This window comes from Toxotes jaculatrix, chromosome 1 (genome assembly GCF_017976425.1).
Source record: "Toxotes jaculatrix isolate fToxJac2 chromosome 1, fToxJac2.pri, whole genome shotgun sequence".
NCBI lineage: Eukaryota > Metazoa > Chordata > Actinopteri > Toxotidae > Toxotes > Toxotes jaculatrix.
In genome coordinates, this window is record NC_054394.1 from 19,855,068 (window position 1) to 19,866,356 (window position 11,289).

Genomic DNA, 11,289 nt, shown 5'->3' on the forward strand with positions numbered 1-11,289 from the left:
TGCTAACAAAAATCAGCAACCCCAGCCTTCAACAAAGCTGGGCTTTGGACATCCTCTCACGGGACATGCTCCCTGATGTCAGAGATCCCGGGTTCACTGGACTGACTGACTGACTTGGGACTACTGTCTTATCTTCAATAATTCATACAAACAGTATCAAGTGCATCATTAATAAACTATTGCATACCATGTAAAAAAAAACAAGACCATGTCTATAAAGCCAGTATTTTCAATTGAACTGTTTGTATATTTAAAAACATTCTGCGTTATCCTGCTCAGGAGAACACATTTTACTGACCGCTTTTGTTAGGCTAAATCTCATAATGCCACTCAAAACACTCTATAATTTATTGAAGGTTGCATTGTGTAAATTTCCACTTCTGTCAGACTACATCAGTGCAAATGATGTACACACGTCTTGTGGCATAGAATCTCTTTCAAAGAGACACTATTTGTCTTGTCACTGTTCCTTTGTGCAGGCACGCCTACAGTCTCCGCAGAGTGTGGATGTCACAAAGCATTAGGAAGTATGAGATTCAGGATGTTCCATTTAATCTCCTTGACTTCCCCAGTTAGCAGAGGAGCCAAGCAGCAGCTGAGGGAGCCCCAGCATCCTGTAGAACAAAGCTAGCTGACATGATGTTTTGCCTGAGGGGCCTGCACTCACTCTCTCACAGGCATAGTCTGCGAGCATGTAAAACAATGAGAAACCAGTCAGCTGACAGATACACTAAGCTGCAGTCACTTTCAATGACAACAGTGCAGCCAGCCCTGATCTGGGACTCAGTACAAACAGCTTCACGAGTCGACAGAAGGCTCTATCAGAGCTATCACTCAGGGCTTCTTAGATCACACTCTTGTAGGTTATTGGAGTGCTGGAGTGCTATAGACTGTAATATTTTTCTTTAAGCAACAATAGTCTGTGGAGGGAATAGCTGCCTGCATGTGTGACTGTGATGTGTTCTCCTTCGTTGCAAAGGCAGTAAGTAAAGCACAGTGGTTACTTTGATTACCCAGAGTGCTGTTGTGGCCTGGGGTTAAATAGGAGCATATGCCTACATAGACGGGAGGGAGGGTGACTCTCCTCAGCTCCATACCCTTCTCAAGCATCCCAGTTCAGTTTTCCTCCCATGTAATAATGATCCACAGCAAGACGACACGTTTGACCCCCATGACCCCAAAGGCTATAGAAATTATAATCAAGGGAGTTATTTAGATAGACCTGATTTGATGCTCAGCTGATGGAAGTGCTCCACTGCTCTGTGTCAGTGTCAAGTTGACCCTTTCCTGTTTACCGTCAGCTTTGGAATCAGGTTACTGCCACAGAAGTGAAGGAGTACGATTGGGATTTTGAAAGGCCACCCTGTGCTCAGAAATGTGAACAATTTCTTACTTACAGATAGAGCCATCTTAAAGGATACAGACTGCTTCATCAGTTAATCTTAAGAAAGACACAAAAGTACGGAGAAAACAGAGCTCTGACAGTCCCTCTACGCAATTCAGGGAATACACATTTCACAAATAAATCCAAGCATATTCTCCAGTAATCATGCTGAGTTGTCACACATGCAGAGACACACACACACACTGTCCCATGGGTGTGCAGGCAGCACCACCACCAGGTAAAGAGGCCCACTCAAAAGGGTCATATGGCTCAGCCTTTGGCTTTTCTGCCCGTCCTCCTACATGAGACTCTTCGGCATCTACCACTTCTCTCATTAGCACATGCCAGGCTGCTAGTTGCTGCGGCTGAATCCAGGGCATGTCAGGAGCCATGTCTAGGAGCCACTTGAAATGACAAGATGAGAATGAGGGCCAGGGCCTGACATATGGTGCTGATTAGCAGTCAAGTTTACAGGGGTTCTCCATCCACAGAACATAATCAGACCTACTCCCAGCATCCTGCCCACTGAACATCATCTCATACACACTGATTCCCCCAATATGCCACTGGTCCCTCTGAAAATGAAATTATATTCCATTATTTTAAACTTTTGCTTTAAAAGGAAACACTGAAGTTATGTCTGTTTAACTGGGTCGTACTTGGCTGATACAAATATGTGTTTGATGATTTTCTCGTAAACAGGTCTTTTGGAATTAATGAAAATGAAAAGCAAGTTCTCAGGCTTACCCTGAGGGACCTTGTCAAATGTTGATGGATTTCTGTGTGCACTGACAAGTAAAAACTAATATCTAGAAAATAAGAAATCACAAAACTATTCTACATATTAATGAGTGATTTCAAACAGTCTATGCCTGCACTGGCTGCACCTCCCTGCCCACCAGGCACAGAGCACAACTCCCCTCAAACAAAACTTTCAGTGCCACAGTCGAAGCAGCAACATCTGGCTCCTCATGTAGGCACTTATTAGGATCAAATTAAGTAGAAATGAATGGGATGATACATGACAGGGTGCAGATGTTCAAAGCCGTGGTGTGAAAATCTGAGGGCAGAAAACAGCTTAATGAATTCTGCGCCTGTGTACAGCAGAGGTGAGGTTCTGGGTTCACAGGTTAAAAAAAAAAAAAGGCTAATTAAATTCTGAGGCAGACGCGCAACAAGAAAATAAATGTTTGTTGCTTGTCGCTCCCCTTATTTACCCATGGCACGTTTAGGGACAATGTTATGATTTGCAGTTAATCAAGCAATACAGGGAAGTGTAAGTGAGTGGTCTGCTCCTATGTGATTTATGAACAGATGCATGTCAGACTTGGACCTCTAATCTCCCTGGTGAAGTTCTTCACACATCTAGTTTTCCCCAAAATCATTTTTCTTTTATATCTTTTAACACAATGGGTAAAAAAAAGTAAATACATAAAATAATTTATACATTTGTACTCTTTGATTTTTTTCCACCAAGATTTATTATCCGTATTTTTTTTTCTTTTGTAAAAATATACCTGTAAATGTACATGAGTTACACAGTCCAAAATCCTTAATTAGAGCATTTGGCCATTCTTAGTTTTTATATACCTTCAAATATTGTTCCCTCTATTTCCTCCATTCACACAAACATAAACAGTACAATAACTTTGAACCGCCTCTGTCAGGAAGTTGGGCACAGTGGGCTGTTCACATCACGGCTCTCGGTTGAGAACAGGTTTCTTTAGAGCTGTTAGACTTGAGCCAAAGAGGGAGAACTCAAGCTAACATAAATGATGTCATCACACATTTAAAATGTGACTTTTACCTGGCTGTCGCGGCTCAACGACTTGATAGTTACCTCATTGTTGAATCACAATTCTCTTAATTGCATCCTTGAGATCTATTATTGTAGTTTATTTTCCTTCTGTGGTGTGGGGCTGCTTCTCTTCTAAATCACTGAGTCTCCCCTTCCTTGTTAATGTCTCCTCAGCCTGCGCACTGAGCTCCAAAGCTACACAGGGCCAAGTCTAATTTACACATTTTCACTGGCATAATGTTTAGGGGTGTTTTCCCTCTACTGACTACATTGCAGATTTTGTGTGTGTGTGTGTGTGTGTGTGTGTGTGTATGTGTGTTTGATTTTGAAAATTATGGGCTTGTAGATGTCACTCAGCTGAGGGTTAAAAACAGATGCAGGTCTTTGTAGGGTTCTCTAATCGGTTTATTGTTTAGTGTGATTAACAGAGTGCTGTTTTGGTTTTTGCTGAAACAAATGTGTAGATAACTCTTGTTTTAAATCTTTGGATTTGGAGTCTGTGACTGGCAGATGATGCTTTGAAATCTGCTGCATTTTTCCTATACAACAGAATAATGAGCAATTCCTGTAATTGTGAACAGTAACAGAAGAGTTATGGTTTTATAGAAGTAGCACTTTTGCATAATTAACATGACTTGACTTACCAACCTATTATTGTTTGACATATCAGTACTTGTTTATGTAGTTGCCAGGGCCACAGCATATCAAAAGAGAAGGAGGGAAGTACAGGAACATCAGAATTTATATGACACAGAGAAAGTCCCAATATGACATATATTTTAAAAGTCTGTAAAAAAACAGGAATGTGTCACATATTTGTGTGATCTCCTGCCACGAAATCCATTATGATTTGGACATGTTTGTGTTATTCTACAACAAAAATATTATTTTTTTTTCATGACTTTGAAAAAAAAAGGAAATATATATTAATATCAATACCTTTCTAGATTCAGCATACAGTTCTATATTAACCCAAGCATAAAGCAAAACAAATAGTAGGCTGCGTCCCAGGCCTTTCTATTGGTGGTATCCAGAGGGAGCAATTCTTTTTACAGTTCCAAGTAGAGGGCAGGTGAGTTATTTCTTTGGCTGTGTCTTTTACACATGACTGTGTTCATGCATATTACAGAGCACCCTATAAAAAAATTTAAGTGCAGGCCTACTTCCCTGCACAGGAGATGTATCATACTTTGTTCCAAATGTTCTGACACATAAACGGACATTTTTGGTAATTCACAGCTGAGGAAATACTTCTCTTTCTCTCTGTTTCTGTAGCAGTGTATATACAGCGCTAGCGAATGAGAGAAATCTTGTATAAGAGATGCCAGAAAGGGAGGTACAGACAATGTACATATAAACAGTACAGACAGACACACGCACGTACACTATTCTGACTTTGCAAGCACACTCAATCTGTCTGTGCTGGCACTTTCAACAGGGAACTGACAGTATTATGTGACACCGTGGAATGTTCTAGGAAGCAGCAGCCTAGCAGCACTGACCTACACCCAACAACAATACCTCTTTTTGTCCTGCCTTTCCCTCAAAATTTCAGCTCCCCTTTCAAATGCAGGTGTGGTGCTCTGCAATATACATGCTTTTTTTTTTTTTTTCTTTTTTCAACAGGCATAATTCATAAAAATGAAGTCAGTGTTCCTTAGTACAAATCAGGGCACTCAAGGGAATATCACAATTCTCTCAATACAGGGATTTACAAGAACAGCATGCTGCAGTACATGCCAACTCTCAAGTAAGTTGATCTAAAATAGAGTTTGATTGCTGAACCAATAAAAACAGGAGAAAAAAAAGAGCTGCCAAATGAGGAGTTTTAGGCATCTGCTCTAGATCCTGGAGAATGTCTGAGTAGCAATTGCAATAAGCTGGAATAATAATTTTGGAAATTATAAAATGTTTATTATGACACACTGTAGCTGAATGTTTAAATTGGCTGAACAGTTGACTTCAACAAAAAATATTCTTAAAACATCATATCACCTATTAATTGGGCTAATATTTCCCTGTTTCCTTAATTATACTGTCAACACTAATAATAGGAAAAAAAATCGCCATTTTAGAGGATAAATATTATTAATCTAATTCTATTTTCAAATGTAATTGTTTTCAGATGTTCTCTCTGTGAAAGGTGAATACCTTGCAATAAAACACTGGGTTGTAGTACATCTTAGTTGTTGCTCTTAATGCGTTATCATCATTTTTCAACTCTGAAGTTGTTTTACTGAATTCCCTAAATTTTCAATAAATAGGCTTAGATTGGAGGTCAGTTCAGTAAGTGCGACGCTCTGCCAAGTTGCATGGGGTCTGAAGACCAATGTTAGTACTTTGCAAACTTGAATTGCATCAGTCAGTTCCAGCAACTTGTTTTTTTAAGAGCAAAGCTGTCAGAACAGTTGTGCAGGTTTCACAGCAGTGAGATGCTGTGTTTAGATCATAAGTAAATTATGATGAAACATTTTCTTTTGAAAAGATCCATATACCGTATGGCCAAAACCAATAGGCTGTTTGGATTCCAAGTTATATATGCAGAAAGAGCATATGTATTTTGTCCACTGACCCACAAACAAATTATAAGTACAAACATCTTTTTAACAATTGGTGTACATACAAACAATAGTTTCTATCAGTTCAGTAGTTAATTTGTTTTCAGGATTTGATTGAGCTGTATCTTCCTGCTTGTCCTGATGTGGAGGATTTGAGGCTTGCCATGGCTTCTTTGGGGTTTCAGCCACACAGCAGGAAGAAGATAAAAAGGGGGGCTTTGGAGGAAGAAAAAAAAATCACAGCGCATTAAAAACAAATCTACTGGGGGATCCACAGCAGCTTAAGTGAGCCAAGACGATTAAAGGGTCAGTGGTCATAGACTGCAGGTTGAACGTACCTGATGCCACTCACCTCGGTCCACAAGAGGCGTTGCCAAAACCAATCTCTCAAAATCAAAAACATACACAAGAGACACTGTGAAGGTCAATGCAAAGTTACAGTAGATAATGACAACTACCTCAGCAGATCTCTTGGCTTGTTCAGTCTGTCTTACTGTACAAGTCTTTTGGGACATAATAGAACTCTGTATTCTTTACTTCTGGGCAGCCATTAGTTTCAGTTTACTTCACTATGAAAATAAACCTCCAGATGCCTGAAATTTGGTAAGAAATCCATCAGAAATCAAGAAACATTCTGCGTTTACTGCTTCCTTTTATTATTGTATCAGAATACAGTTGAAAGTAAAGATCTGCTTGAAACATCTGCACCATATTGAAAAAAGTAAAGATAAAACCAGACATGATGGTCACTGTGAAAGTCTACCTTTCTTGCATAGGTTTTAAGTCTGCAATTTGATTTTCATTCTCTGCTGAAATGAATGGAAACCAGTAGCTACCTGGACTTTGATTACAACAACATACAAATCTGTACTTCTGAAATTATGTAGCCTGCGCTCTAAATTGCTAGTAACATAGGAGATGTCTTGGTGACTGCCGTGACTTGTACATACAAAGCTGTAGTCTATTATAAATGTTAAAAGAGAATGAAACCTCCACGAAAACAATCGTGTTGAAGCATTGCCGATGATTTATGCCTGATTCCCAGGCCCTTCTCATGGAGTTAACATGTTTTCCTGAAGTGTTCACCTGCTGAGGTTAAGGTTTACATCATCACCAATATGAGTGTGTTGTCTGTTTGTTGTTAACTATAAGGTCTGATAGATGACCTGTAGCAGGTTGTTTCCTTGCCTGCTGGAACATGCTGCATCTCCTTATGACCCTGTAATGCATCAAACAGACATAGAAAATAAATTGGTCTGCAATGATTTTTTTTTTTTAAACGCTGCAAACCTATAAAATGGAAAACTACTAATGACCAGCAGATTTGCTTTTGAATTGAAAAGGTACCATAGTACAGTATTCATGTTTTACTGTAAAGTTGAAAGTTATTGAAGATTCCTGCGTAGTGCACGTTTTCCCCTTAGACTTTTTCTTTGAGTGAAAATACAGAGGGTGGACCTCAGTGACTCAACATTTCGCCGTATCAATAAGGGCCTCTCTCTTTTCTCTGTCTGGTGTCACTAGTGGTGACTCTGAGTGGCTCCCCAGCCAAAGACCTGCTTTATCAAGCAGCCAATTTAACAAGACAGCTCCTTTCATGCTTGTTGGCTTCTCCAGTGGTAATGGATTTCCTCAATGAGTGTCTCTCTTTCTCCAGGTTTCACACTTTTCTCTCTGTACTGCTGGGCCCCACTCCAGATCAGATCTTTTGCCACTGACTTTGATATCTTAAGGTAAGTGATCCATCGCTCCGGGCCTGACCAGCATTGCCTGAAATCTGGCCTCACTTTGGCTCGTCATGCCTGATATTGTACACTCTAATGCAAAGTGAAGTAGCACGTCTAAATAGCCTGTCACTCCACCCCTTGCCCTCCCCCCATCCCACCCACCTATGCCCACCCCACCTCCAACCAAGTCTCTCTCTTTACCTTCTATGCTTTCTAAGCTGCCCAGCTGGGACTCATTTCCAGTGTGCGTTTGTGCGTTTGTGTGTGTGGGAGGGGTGCAAACAATAAACAAAACAGTGATATTAAGGTGCATTAGAAAAAGTTGATGATATTTTCGTTACATTAATGAAGACTGGCACTACAGACAGAGGAGGGAGACTGAATGACTGAACTGGCAGCTTCTGCTGTACAGTACATGATGTCATTCACTCAGGTTTAAAAAAAATGCTTGAGGAAACTTTGAAATAAACTCCTGCCTTTCATTTAAATTCTGCAACTTGAAAACTCGTTTTTAGCTTTTTCATGATGAATTCCATTCGCACTCTGTTTCCTGCTCTAGACTAATATCCTACATCAGTGTGTGGTTTCCTGCCCAAATTTGGGTTGTTTTCAGAGCCTCCACTTCTCCTGTTAGGAAATGCAACCCTAGATGTGTGAAAACAGTGTGTATATTGTTGTTTAATTGGCCAGCACTGTTGCTCATCTTGGGCCTAGTGCACATGCTGCGAGGGTGTGTGTTTCTCAACAGGAAAGAATAAGCTCAGGATCAAATTGGAGGAAATGCAGACGATCTGGTTCTTCGAGACTCAGTGGCCTGTGACATGATCTCTTTAAACCAAATCACCTCTGGCTTCCTTACAGCCCAGCAGATGCCTTTGCTCATGTTGGAATCAAAGCCAGAAACATAGAAACAATGTATGAAATGATGGTATTTTTGTGTAGTATAACATTTACGTCGCAGCATGATCAAAGATCAGCATGAATTAGAAAATAATGAAATACAGTGACAAAGGGCTACTGGTCTGAGTCCTATGAAGGACTCAGTAATGACTGAAAAGGGAGACAGGAGCGACTGTTGCTGCAATTTGAAATAATGTTGCCACAAGAGGCTTGTTTGAGAGTTTGGCTGCCAATTTGGGATTGCAGACTCTGGCTTTTTGTATGCTCAGTGGGATGGTACCTTTCCAAATGGTGGTAAAGGTCAGTTGTGTTGTCCTATCTTCGTTGGCACAGCCCTGAGATTGGTGCGTAAAACTTTACCTTTGCTGCTCTGATGCAACATGGTGATATAACTGAGCACCTCAACAGATTTGGCCTTCGGGAAAAAGCAACACCCTCATGCTCAGGTACAACAACTTCTGTAGTCTGACTTTATAAGAAAAATTTCTGGCTGGTCAAACCACCTGCTTCAAATCTTAAACATTAGAAGAAGAGAAGAACAAACACAAGAGAGGAAGGCCCGGGGACTTTCACTCACTAATGACCTTAACATCACCATTGTGCTAGACTAGTTGAGTTGCGCAGCACTGTAGAACACAGAAGAATACTGAAATTGACTGACACTAAGACACTAAGTATAAATCCCTCAAAGGGGATGCCACCCATATGTACCAGTGGAACATTATTGATTGTTTATCGTCATGAGAGAAAAAGAAAGTGATCGATTGTAACCTGTAACATCGCCCTTACCCTGGGGAAGTCCCTGCATGTTTATGTATCACATGTTTAACACCTGTAGCTTCCAGACCATTGCTACTACTTGACCAAACTGTTGCTCGGCCCAAACCAAATATGGTGCTGGAACATTATGTACGTCAAATATGTTAGCTGTGCTTTGGGTCATCTGCGTCTCTTATCCTAGCTAATTTATAAATGGCGGAAGCAGAGGGAGAGGCTCCAAGCCACTGGTGTAAATATGTGGATAACACATTACCTCGTGGGGAGATACTATGAGTTTGACAGAAGGGGAGGTGCATAGCAGCAAATTTGACATTCCTGGACTGTGCGGTCTCCCTGAAAGAAGAGGAGGGACCCTTGAAATTGAGGTATACAGAAAACCCACGCACACACAGGCCAGCACTTCCTCTTTGATTATCACCCTCCACTTGAGCATAAATTGGGCGTAATTTGAACTTTGCACCAGTGAGTAGAGAAAATATCAAACACAGAGGCTGAAACCAGGGAACAGAAGCACTTGCAACGAGCTTTGAAAACCTGCGCTTACTTCTGACTGGACCTTTGTTAAAACCCAAACTGGGTCAGGAGAAAATACCAGACATACAGAAACCTACACACAACACCAAGTGGAACCACACTGTGCTCCCTTGTACGGCTTCTGTAACTAAAAAGCATTAGAAGATGTTGGTATTTTTCAGACCTGCAAACACACTGTGGCAACACTTAGTTCACCCCAAAGACCACATACGGGTAGTGCTCCAGGTACTGTTTGTGGATACCACAGTCCTCAAAGAAACTCGGGAACAATAGAAAAACAGCTAAATTTCTTATTCTTAGTCCTATTTTCAGTTGGTAAATTAAAAAGAATCTATAGATCACAGCCCAAAGAAATCAACATATTTACAAGGCAGCTGTGTGATCAGCTACAGTGACTTCACATCAAGCTGCTGTGCTGCTTTTAATTTTTAATTTTTAGATGTGCACTATTTTTGAGTTCAGTTTTTAGGGGAGAAGTATTCTGTTGTAGTCTGGATGTAGAGCTAAAACAAAAATGTGATTACAAATTTAACCAACTTTATAAACAGCTCAGTCATGTTTGTAAAAAGACTGTCTGATCTACGTGGACGGTATTGAGTGTAGGGTGCCTGTGTTTTGGCAGTTCATACATATATCATGAGTAAAAAGCGAATCATTACGCAGCCTGTGTAGGCAGCTGCTTTAATTAAAATAAGGTCATAACTGTTCTCTCAGATGCGCATGAGATGGATGACTTAAAAAACATAGCTCAAATGTCTCCTGTGTAGACATGCCGTAAAGTGGTCTAACTTGTGAGACTAATTTAAGACTAATTTTTGGAATTGGAATAAGTAGTATTTAGAAAATGTATCCCCTTAACAACCTCAAAATGGTCCTTTGTTGTGCAGGAAGACAGTCATTAATGGTACAGCTGAAGTTTGCCTTGGTAGGGGTAGATAACCTTAAAACAGCTTGTGTCATCTGGTAAACTTGCCATTAAGTTTCAGATATTTCAGGAGACTTTGTCAGAGTAAATCTTGTGGGTTGGAGGAACACAGGCTCATGGTTTATGCTTGTTCTTTTCCAGCTACAGGGTTTATACAGTGCTAACCCTTTGCCATGATACCCACTGAGTTTGGCAGGCAACATATGCTTCTGTGTTGTTCTGAGACGTGCAGTACAGCACACACTTTCCACTGCAGCATAAATTAATTTTTTAAAAATTATTTATGTAAGAGTTTCTTTTAATCAAAGTGTCACTGCTTGTCGGAATGATCTCAGTCTGAACTGCAAGCGAGAGATTTGTCCTGACGCCATGTGTGTCTCGATCTGATCTCCTTTTTGAATATTCTTAGGAAGTGTGACCTTTTTTTGTGAGCCATATAGCAGTTAATCTTTGAAATTTAAGAGTACAATATGTATGTAAATATAACCACAGCAGTCCAGAGACAACAAAGGCTCGATCCAAACAGAGTTTGTTTTGCAGAGACGAAGTTTGTAGCTAATATCTTCCATTTCCCTTCCACATTTCACTTTGTGCATGCTCATTCACAATCATACCTATATTTGAGGCCTAGGATGGGAGAGCGAGTCACAAGAAAGCAGATGACAACTGTTCCAGGGAGCCAA